Raw genomic sequence first — 9,907 nt, 5'->3', positions numbered from 1 at the left:
TTCAAATTAATAACTAAAACGACTTAATAATTATAAAAGATAGTTGTTAGTTTATTAATTAGTTCGTGCAATTAATTAGATGATGGATTTTTGATAGTTGGTGAATCTTTCGAGGGATTTTTTTAGTGTAAAGTGTGCGCTCCGTTGTAGCATTGTGATTGTCAATCTTTTTGTGTTGGTTTTTAGTGTTGGAATGATAAATGATATTTGACTTTTGTTGATTTTAAGGATAAATTGGTTTATAAGGTAAGATTTGTAATATTTTTTTATTTATATGCATTGTTCTATATTCATTCTACTACCCTTGACCTGTCAAAACCGATTCATCACAACACAAGTATCTAAAGTAAAATTATTCTAGTACATCAAAATGATAAATTAGTTTAATATATGATACACAATTAAATAATATTTATACTGATAAGAGTAATTTAGATTACATTCAATTTAGGATATTACTTAAAAGTTTATAATTAATAAAACGTCAGTGTGAACACAACAATGAAGTTGTCCACATGCCGCCATTTTTTAAATGCAAAATTTGACAAAAAACTGTCAAAGTTATTTTATTATATTTTATTTCTTAATATATTCAAGCAAAATTTGGCAAATTTATACAATATTAAACGGAAATTTAGATTACATTTAATTTAGGTTATTATTTAAAAGTTTATAATTAATAAAACGTCAGTGTGAATACAACAATGAAGTTGTCCACAGGCCACCAGTTTTTAAATGCAAAATTTGACAAAGAACTGTCAAAGTTATTTTTATTATTTTTACTATTTTTTTTACTAATTTTTTTAAACACTTTTATATGTTAAAGCAAAATTTAGCAAATTTATATTATATTAAACAGAAATTTAGTATACTAAAAATGTATACTCGAATTTACACAAATACTGCCATTTTTCAAATGCAAAATTTGACAAAGAACTGTCAAAATTATTTTTATTATTTTTTATTATTTATAAGCACTTTCATATATTGAAGCAAAATTTGGCACATTTATACTACATTAAAAAGAAATTTAGTATACTAAAGAATGTAAACTCGAATTTACACAAATTATAATATAGGATATATACTAATACATAAGGATGTGCACTTTAGTTTGACGTTTTTGTGTACTTATTTGTTATATCTCTTGCTACTTTTGAACAAAACGTTTATTGTTAGTAGAATATTAGGCAAATTTGTAGAAAATTAAATAATCTATAGTATTTTCTAATGCCATCCATAGACCTTGAACAAATCGGTGTACTCTAAAATCGTAAACAGAGTAGTAATTTGAGGGCACTAAAAATGTTCATATATATTGTAATGTTTGTTTAAAACTTTTGTCTAAATTTAGGAAACTTCTACAGAATTAAATATTTTGCACTATTTTTTATATTATAACCCCAGAGCGACACGATATTCTCTAAACCGTAATTGAAATCCAAATACTAATTTGAGCGCTTTAAAAGCGTTTGTATTCCTTGGAACTTTGGATACATTTACCTTATTTTAACAAGTTTATTCAAAATTGAATAATCTACAACATTTTCTTATATTATCAGTCCAAATAGCAACTCGGTATATTTTAAACCGTAATTGAAAATAGAATATTAATTGAAAGGCACCAAAAGTACATATATTTCTTGACATTCTTCTCATCTTCTGTAACATTTGATACATTTGTCTAATTTTAATGAAATATTTCACAAATTTGTACAAAATTGTACAGTTTACAATAGTTTCTTATATTTTAACACTAGAGGAACTAAGTATACTTTGAAATCGAATTGGAAATAAAATATTAATTTAAGGGCATTAAAAGTGCACATACATCTTGTAACTTTTGTAACTTGTGATACATTCATCTAATTTGAATGAGATTTTTAACAAATTTGTACAAAATTAAATAATCTACAAGAGTTTTTCATATTGTAAGGACCTCGATCAACTAGGTACACTTTAAAATCGTAGTTGAAAAAAAATGATAATTTGAGCGCAATAAAAGTGTACATAATTCTTATAAGTTGAAACTTTTGACATTTTTTTCTGATTTGAATGAAATGGTGGATAAATTTATACAAAATTAAATAATCTACAATATATTTTTGTATTATAGAATTCTAAAGCAACTCTGTGTACTTTATAATCGAAATGGTAAATACAATATTAATTTCGGTACTCTAAAAGTGTACATATTTCTTGTAACTCTTGTTACTTCTGATATAATTGTCTAATTTTGTTGAAGGCTTTACAAATTAGTTTTAAATTAAATAATATGCATTCAAAGATTTAGATGAACGTGATGTACTCAATAACATTAAAAATAGAATATAATCTATTAACCATTTCTTTATTATATCTCTTATTACTATCGAACATTTTGCCTAATTTTAATGAATTCTTTTGCTGAAAACTATTTTTTTTTTGAAATTACAAAATTCAATAAAATATAATTCTTTCTCAATTTGAAACCTCCTTCTTATAAGCTCTAGTTACTTCAAAAATATCAATATTAACATTTTTAAATAATATTTTTTTTGATTATTGTAGTCTTTATTTATTGTCAAAATTAAATATGTAGAATATTTGCTAACTTCATAATATCTTTACACTATCTTTATTTTTTTTTTTAAAAAAGTTTTTCACATCCTTCTCAATGCAAGATATTGTATGCAATATTTTTGTATATTTAGCCACTTCTAAACGGTTCATTTACTATGAAAAAAATTGAAAAATTTAATTAAGATTTTTTAGGAAAATTTGTACAATTTTTAATTGGAATAATGCCAACCAAAATTAGGTATTCTTCAAAATTGCATTTGAAATGAGGAAATTGTTCTGAGCATCGAACGTAATGAATGATTTGTATGCAATAATATCTGTCTTTTATAAAAATGCGCCCTAAAATTTGCTTTTATATTATATTATCATATATTGAACAATTCGATTAATATGAATTACTAAAACCTAAACAAGCCTTTAGAGCAACTCTATATACTTTAAAATCGATATTCAATATTAAAATGTAATAAATGTTGCATTCCAATGAAATGGATAACTTTGAATGAAAAAAAAACTGTGTGGGTAGTTACATTTTATTAGTTATTATTAATATATTATATATATATGTAGTGTATATTTATATATATTTATATACATATATATACCTATATTATATATAAATTGTAATATTCGTTATTACGACTTCTTCGATATCGAAGTGCAGAGTGAAAATTCAATAAGTCTATGAATAACATTATAAAGAAGGAATAGAAATTTTCAATTCGAATCATATTATGAGATAGAGAAGATATCGAGAATATTATATATATATATATATATATATATATATATATATATATATTAAAATCTCTGAAAATATATTTGAATCGTTCGAATTTAAATTACATCTTCTGAAGACAATTCTACTAAATTTCAAAGTATACTAAGTTTCTGCAGAGCATGTGAAATTTAATTTTGTAAAACTTTGCTTTAATATTCAATACGAACTGTTTACACCTTACAAAAAATTTTGTATTTATATAATATGTAAAACTATCACTAGATGAATTCATCCTCGAATATACTTGATGAATCCAAATTCAAATTTTAATTCAGTCAAAAGTATTTAAAAAATCTTCGGGAAGTTAATATGACATATATGATTATAATAACTGATTACCATTTGAGATTGCAATAATTGGCTTTGCTGTTGCATCATAGTTATGACTAACACAATCATAAAATCGTGTTTGTTTTTTGATAATTAATTTATAACTAAAATAATGAGTTTGTTTGGCAAATTTGTACAAAATTGAATAAACTGCAGCAACTCGGTATACATATAAATCACATCTAATTCAACATATTGATTTCTTATTTATCGAGTCTCCTTAAAAGAAAATACCACTTCTCCAGCTTTCTTTTATAATTACAAAAAAAAATATATATATTTTAAGCGTATTTATAACTAAGAAATTATTAAAATAAAAATTACAACACTCGTTGTGTCTATTAATAAATTTATTTCTTAGAGACGCAAAAAACTGTGTTAGCTAACACATATTATTTCTTTGTTTATACAAAACATTTAGAGACGATATATGTATGCTCCCTGCTCGGCCTGCCATATCTTTTCATATTAATTTTTATGCCTCGAATAAAAATCTATTTCTGAGCGAAAAATATAAAATTATAACACAAACATTTGTCGATTTTTTTTCGGGAATTTTCTGATGTTTAAAATAATATAAATATAGATATTTATATGTAATGTTTACGTTATCGTCTGGTTCGATGGAAATGTATTTTGTGATGAAAGATTAAAAGGGATTTTTTAAAAAATATTTAAGCACTCTCTAAAATATATGGTATAGGAAATGCATTAATTTTCCTAAGAAAAAAGTTTTTTTCAAAAAATTGACTCACTAACTTTATGTTTTCCAGACCAAAATTGGAAATAGTGTGTGTGTGTGTGTTTGTGAGCTGATTTTTGACCTTATATTTCTCAAAAGTCTTTTTTTTTCAAATACAATCATTGTAATCATTATTTTTGTATCATCAAGCTACAGTTTAAATCTAACTGTAGTTAGTTTAAATCTACAAATTCTGCTGTTAAAATTATTCAGAAGGTTTAGAGCTAGGAGTTCCGCAAGGTAGCATTATAGGGCATACCTAATTTTTAAATATTAATGAATAAATGAGTTAAAATGACTTTTAATATATCTTTCATCTCGTTTGGTTATATTTGTACACTTTAGTAATAACATAGTGTTTATAATAAAATTTTCTTGACGTGAATGATTAAAAAATAGGATTTTTAAAAAAATATTTAAGCGTCAATTTTTCTCAAATAGAATCGTCGACTATTTCTTTCTGTTACAATATGAATATTTTTTCTAACTTCAAGCTTCAATTTAGTTAGAATAGTTTAAATCTAACTGTAGTTAAATAATTTTGAAATTTATACTCCTACAAAATTATTCAGAAGATTTAGAGCTAGGTGTTTCTCAAGGTAGCATTATAAGCCACTATAACTTTGAAATATTAATAAATGAATGAGTAAAAATGACTTTTACACGTTAGTAAAAACATAGGCTTTAGACAACAAAAAATTGGCTTCAAAATATATTTTAGCTTTATTTTTTTTTCAAATAGAATCGTTAACAATTAGGTTTTGTTACAAGGATATTATTTTCTCTATCTTCAAGCTACAGTTTAGTTCTTCAAATATATACTCTTTTAAAATTATTCAGACGATTTGGAACAAAGAGTTCCTCAAAATAGCATTATAAGGCATCAGTAACTTTGAAATATTAATAAATAAATTAGCAAAATTGATTTTTACTGTATATTTCACCTTGTTTGATAAAATTTGTACACTTTTTTGTAAAAACATGGTGTTTGTAATGAAAAATTCTTGAGGTAAATATTTAAAAAAAAAAATGGTTTTAAATAAAATATTCAAGCGTTTCTCAAATAGAATCATTAATAATGTTTGCAATATTATGCTTTAGCTACAAACTAGTTTAGTTAGGAAAGATTAAATCTGACTGTAGTTGAATAATGTTCAATTTTATACTTTTTTAAAATTATTCAGAAGATTCAAAGCTAGGAGTTCCTCAAGGTAGCATTATAAAGCATACCTAATTTTCAAATATTAATAAATGAATGAAAATAAATGACTTTTACTATATCTTTCACCTTTGATTATTTTGGCACATTTTAGTAAAAACAAGGTGTTTGTAATGAAATTTTCGTAGTCTTTCATGGTTATTTAAAAACAATAGGTTTAAAAAAAATATTTAAGTGTTAAATTTCCTTAAATAAAATTATTGATAATTTTTGCAGTATTTTTTGTAGCTACAAACTTGTTCAGTTAGGAAAGATTAAATCTGACTGTAGTAAAATCATCCTAAAATTTCTAATCTTTTAACATTGTACAGAAGATTTAGACCTAGGAGTTCCTCAAGGTGGTATCAAAAGCACTCCTAATAAATAAATGAATGGAAATTTTCATATTTATTTTTCTTTAACAGGATGAGTCTTCAAATATTAATCATTAGGCTTTGTTAAGATATTAAAATTTTGTTTGCAAGATCTTAAAAATATCCTGGAGGAGTTTTCTGTAGTACTAGCTAATTTGTACTTATTTTTTATCGACTTTCTTTTTAGCTTTCTTACATTTCTAACACCTTACAACAAGACAAAAAGCAATCTTTCATCTGACAATTATCATTTTCTCCTACGCCACTGCATCCCAGCCACACAATGCTCCCACACACACGATAATAACTCACAATTGAAAATTTCACCGCGAGACCGTTGTCTGTCCTATTGTCCTTGTCGCACACTCCATACGAGATTCGAATGAGAGCGAAAGAGAGGGAGATAATTTATTGAAGAAATTCTATATGTTCTAACAACAGGAGACATATGAAAGAGATTGGTCGCTTCCTAATAAACGAAACGATAATAAGAACAAGAACGATAACAAAAGGAATTGTCGACGACGATTGTATTTCTTTGAGAAATTGATACTTGAATAAAATAAAAAAAGAGATGATACTACGGTGGTGTAGGTGGTAGACTCATTGTGGCCCCATAATAAAAAAAATATGAAATAATAAATGTATGAACAATTACGGAAATTTTGTCAAAACTGAATTATTCGAAAAATAATTGAAATTTTTTAAAATTAAAATGACTAATTTTTAACTTCTCGTAGAGTAAGTTATTGCAATCGCCCAAAAATTGAAAATATTTTTTTTTTGCATATCTTTACGTTTCAGAGGTTCCTGAACATTTTGGCATACCTTAAGAGAAAATGGATGTGTGTATGTATGTATGGATACAATTTTTCGCCCACGATTTCGCGCGTACGGATCAACCTATTTAAATAATTAAAAAAACATTCCATTAATATCGATAGGGAGATGTGGTGATTAGTTTTTGGCGAAGGCAGGTCCAGTCGTTTAGGAGATACGGAGCAAAGAGTGCAGAAAATAGAAATCGAAGTTTTGAAAGCGCAGAGCATCCGATTTAAATGATTCAAAAAACCTGTTGCTTGTATTGACGAAACGATTGTTTTTGGGGAAAGCAATACTTTTTTACTTCAATTTTATTGTTCTTTATTACCAAAAATTTTTTTTGATTCCAAAATATTTCGGATTTTAGTTTTAATTCTAGCTGAAATTCACTTGAATACTTGAAACACATCACTTACAATAATATATTTGAAAACATTCAATATCTTTCGAATATTTTATTACGGCATGGGAAGTTCCAGCAATTTGCCTTACCATAGTGGTAGTTTTGAATTTTACCATATTGTGTTTAGCTTGAATTGTGTTGAATTTTTAGTTGCTTGTTGTTTTATAAATTATTTTTTCACGAGGAAAGATCAAAACGTATTTTCGGAAGTCTCTATACATATAATTCTCAGTAATAAATTTCTCAAAAAACAAAAATTAAATACAAAAGCAAGCATTTTCCTTCCTCTATTTGTCTATAAGCGAAATTTTCGTATGCCCTCGAATGCTACCTTGAGTAACTCCGAGGGCTTTAAATCATTTGATTTACTCTCACAGAATGTAAGTTTACAGTTTATTTAACTGCATTTAGATTCTAACTGTAGCTCCGGCTGCATCTTTTGGCATCATTAAATATTTTATGAAGATAATAAAATAAGGGCAGAAATAATAACGATACTATAAAACTGCATGGGATTTATATCAGGTAATTTATGTTTGCGTGAATGATTATATATATATATATATATATATATATAGCATATATATATAGCTTATATATAATATATATATATAACTTATATATATATATTCCTTATATAATAAGGAACAAATTTAAACTATAAATATTTGCGAGAAGACATTGTGTTAGTTTACTATGAAAGTATAATAATATATTTTCTACCTGATATATTTGTTAAGGATTTTTATTTGTTGCCATTTTGCAACTTTGGAGTAGAACTAACGTTATTTTAACATTTGTTCTATTTAGAGGTTAGTTCTCAGGTGTTGACTGTATCAGAAGCTTGATTGAAACGCTGTTGTAACTACAATAGATATAGATATGAAAAATAATTTGTTTACTAAAATAACTATTACGATATAACGATGTGTGCTAAGAGGGTGAAAATTCAGGGCTGTCTGTGTTTTTCAATAAGAAATATAAAAAATTATAAAATTGTTTTAGTTTGTATATCAGTAGGGTCTTTTTTATGTCCTTGAATACTTCATTTGATTTTTTGCTATTAAATTAAAAATCTCCAAGAAAATCAACCAATTGTCGAGTCCATGCATCTGATATGTACAAAACCATATTTCAAATCTAGTATTTGGTTTATACACACATACACACATATATATATATATTTATATATATATATATGTATACATTTATATTTATATATTTATTTATTTGTGTATAGGGATTCACTTACAAATTTTCGACATAGCCATTTAAACTTTTTCATTTTGGCCACGCGTCAACCCATATCAATGCCAACATGAAATATATACACAAACGTGTTAAATATATATATATATATATATATATATATATATATATATACAATTTCTTCCTCCGTTGATATATTTGTAAACATACATGTTGTGTGAATTGTATCTTTTGAACCCGCAAAAAAGGAAAAATACATTTATTTACCACGATCTCTCCTGAGCCCCTCTTCCTCCTCTCTCTGATATCAATAACCTTCGCCAATAAATAAATATATATATTTGAGGAAACTTCAAAAGATGATATGAAATAAATCTAAACAGCCTCCAAAATGGGATTCTTTCGCATCCTTGCAGGGATTCGAGGAATTAAATAATATTTACTATTCAGAATAAATGATAATGGGTAATGGAGACATTTGACGATATCTTAGGTTATTAAAAAATATCAAGGATAAAATATCAGTTTTATAATAGTATAATTTAAATGGTAATGTGTCACACATGCTAGTTTTAGAAAGAAATTTATTTTATTTAAGTGTAATTGAAATCAAATTTTATTTGCAAGATTCTGTGATCCTTTGACTGATTTTCTTTGACATTTTGGTTTTAGCAAAGCAAGTATTTTAAAAGGGATTTTATGTGCAATATTATATATTTATTGATCTGTGATATTTACTGCGAGTATATATAGTTTTTAGTTCAATGTAAAGCCTGGCAGCATAAAATATTATTTTTAAGAGAAATAATTGAAAATAACTTGTCTTATAATAAAAAAATCTATTATTTGCGTATACCAGATGCGTCATTAATATGATAAATTAATACAAAACTTAAAGAAGAGACAATAATGTGATTTATATAAAATGAAAACTATGTGTATACCGAAAAAGTTATTAGAGACAAAGTTTGAAGCATAAAAACGACACAAACACAATATCGAGTTCAGAAAACAGATACTACATTGTTTTTTACTCAAATAACATACGAGATATTATATGTGAAAATAATAGATAAGAATTCACATATTATATGTGAAATAATAGAGTTTATTTAAAATTATATAATATCGCAAAATGTTTGGTTTAACTTAAATTTAGTAATTTCAAAATTAATGGAGATTAAGTACATAGTTTTATACAGCTATGGTCTACAATTCTACATAATAAAACTCAAATATTTTTAATAAAAAATGAAGATGGATTACATTGAATTGGTACAGTTGGAAGAAAAAGATCTCGAAATCTTATAAAATCAGATATTGCAAAGGAAAATCACGACACTTTTTTGAAATATAACATTTATAGATTTTTTTAATTTAAATCTGATATGTAATAGTAGTCATATTTTTTTTCAACATTTCGTGTATTGGACGCTATTTTATTAAAAACACACATACTCACACACACATATATATATATATATAT

General features: G+C 25.3%; 1 protein-coding gene across 1 annotated transcript in view; it reads left to right on the top strand.

The window, feature by feature from the left end:
* Positions 1-71: 71 nt before the first annotated feature.
* LOC113367812 overlaps positions 72-9,907 on the top strand; it is a 111,259-nt gene continuing 101,423 nt past the window's right edge. Inside the window, exon 1 of the mRNA XM_026609391.1 lies at positions 72-246. The gene's annotated coding sequence lies outside the window, so the exon portion shown is untranslated. The remainder of the gene's footprint in view (positions 247-9,907) is intronic.

This window comes from Ctenocephalides felis, unplaced genomic scaffold (assembly GCF_003426905.1).
Source record: "Ctenocephalides felis isolate EL2017-DRISC unplaced genomic scaffold, ASM342690v1 CF-g0.4_SCAFFOLD_01170, whole genome shotgun sequence".
Classification (NCBI taxonomy): Eukaryota; Metazoa; Arthropoda; class Insecta; order Siphonaptera; family Pulicidae; genus Ctenocephalides; species Ctenocephalides felis.
Note: the sequence above shows the minus strand (reverse complement) of the source record. Positions and strands in the feature narration are given on the sequence as shown.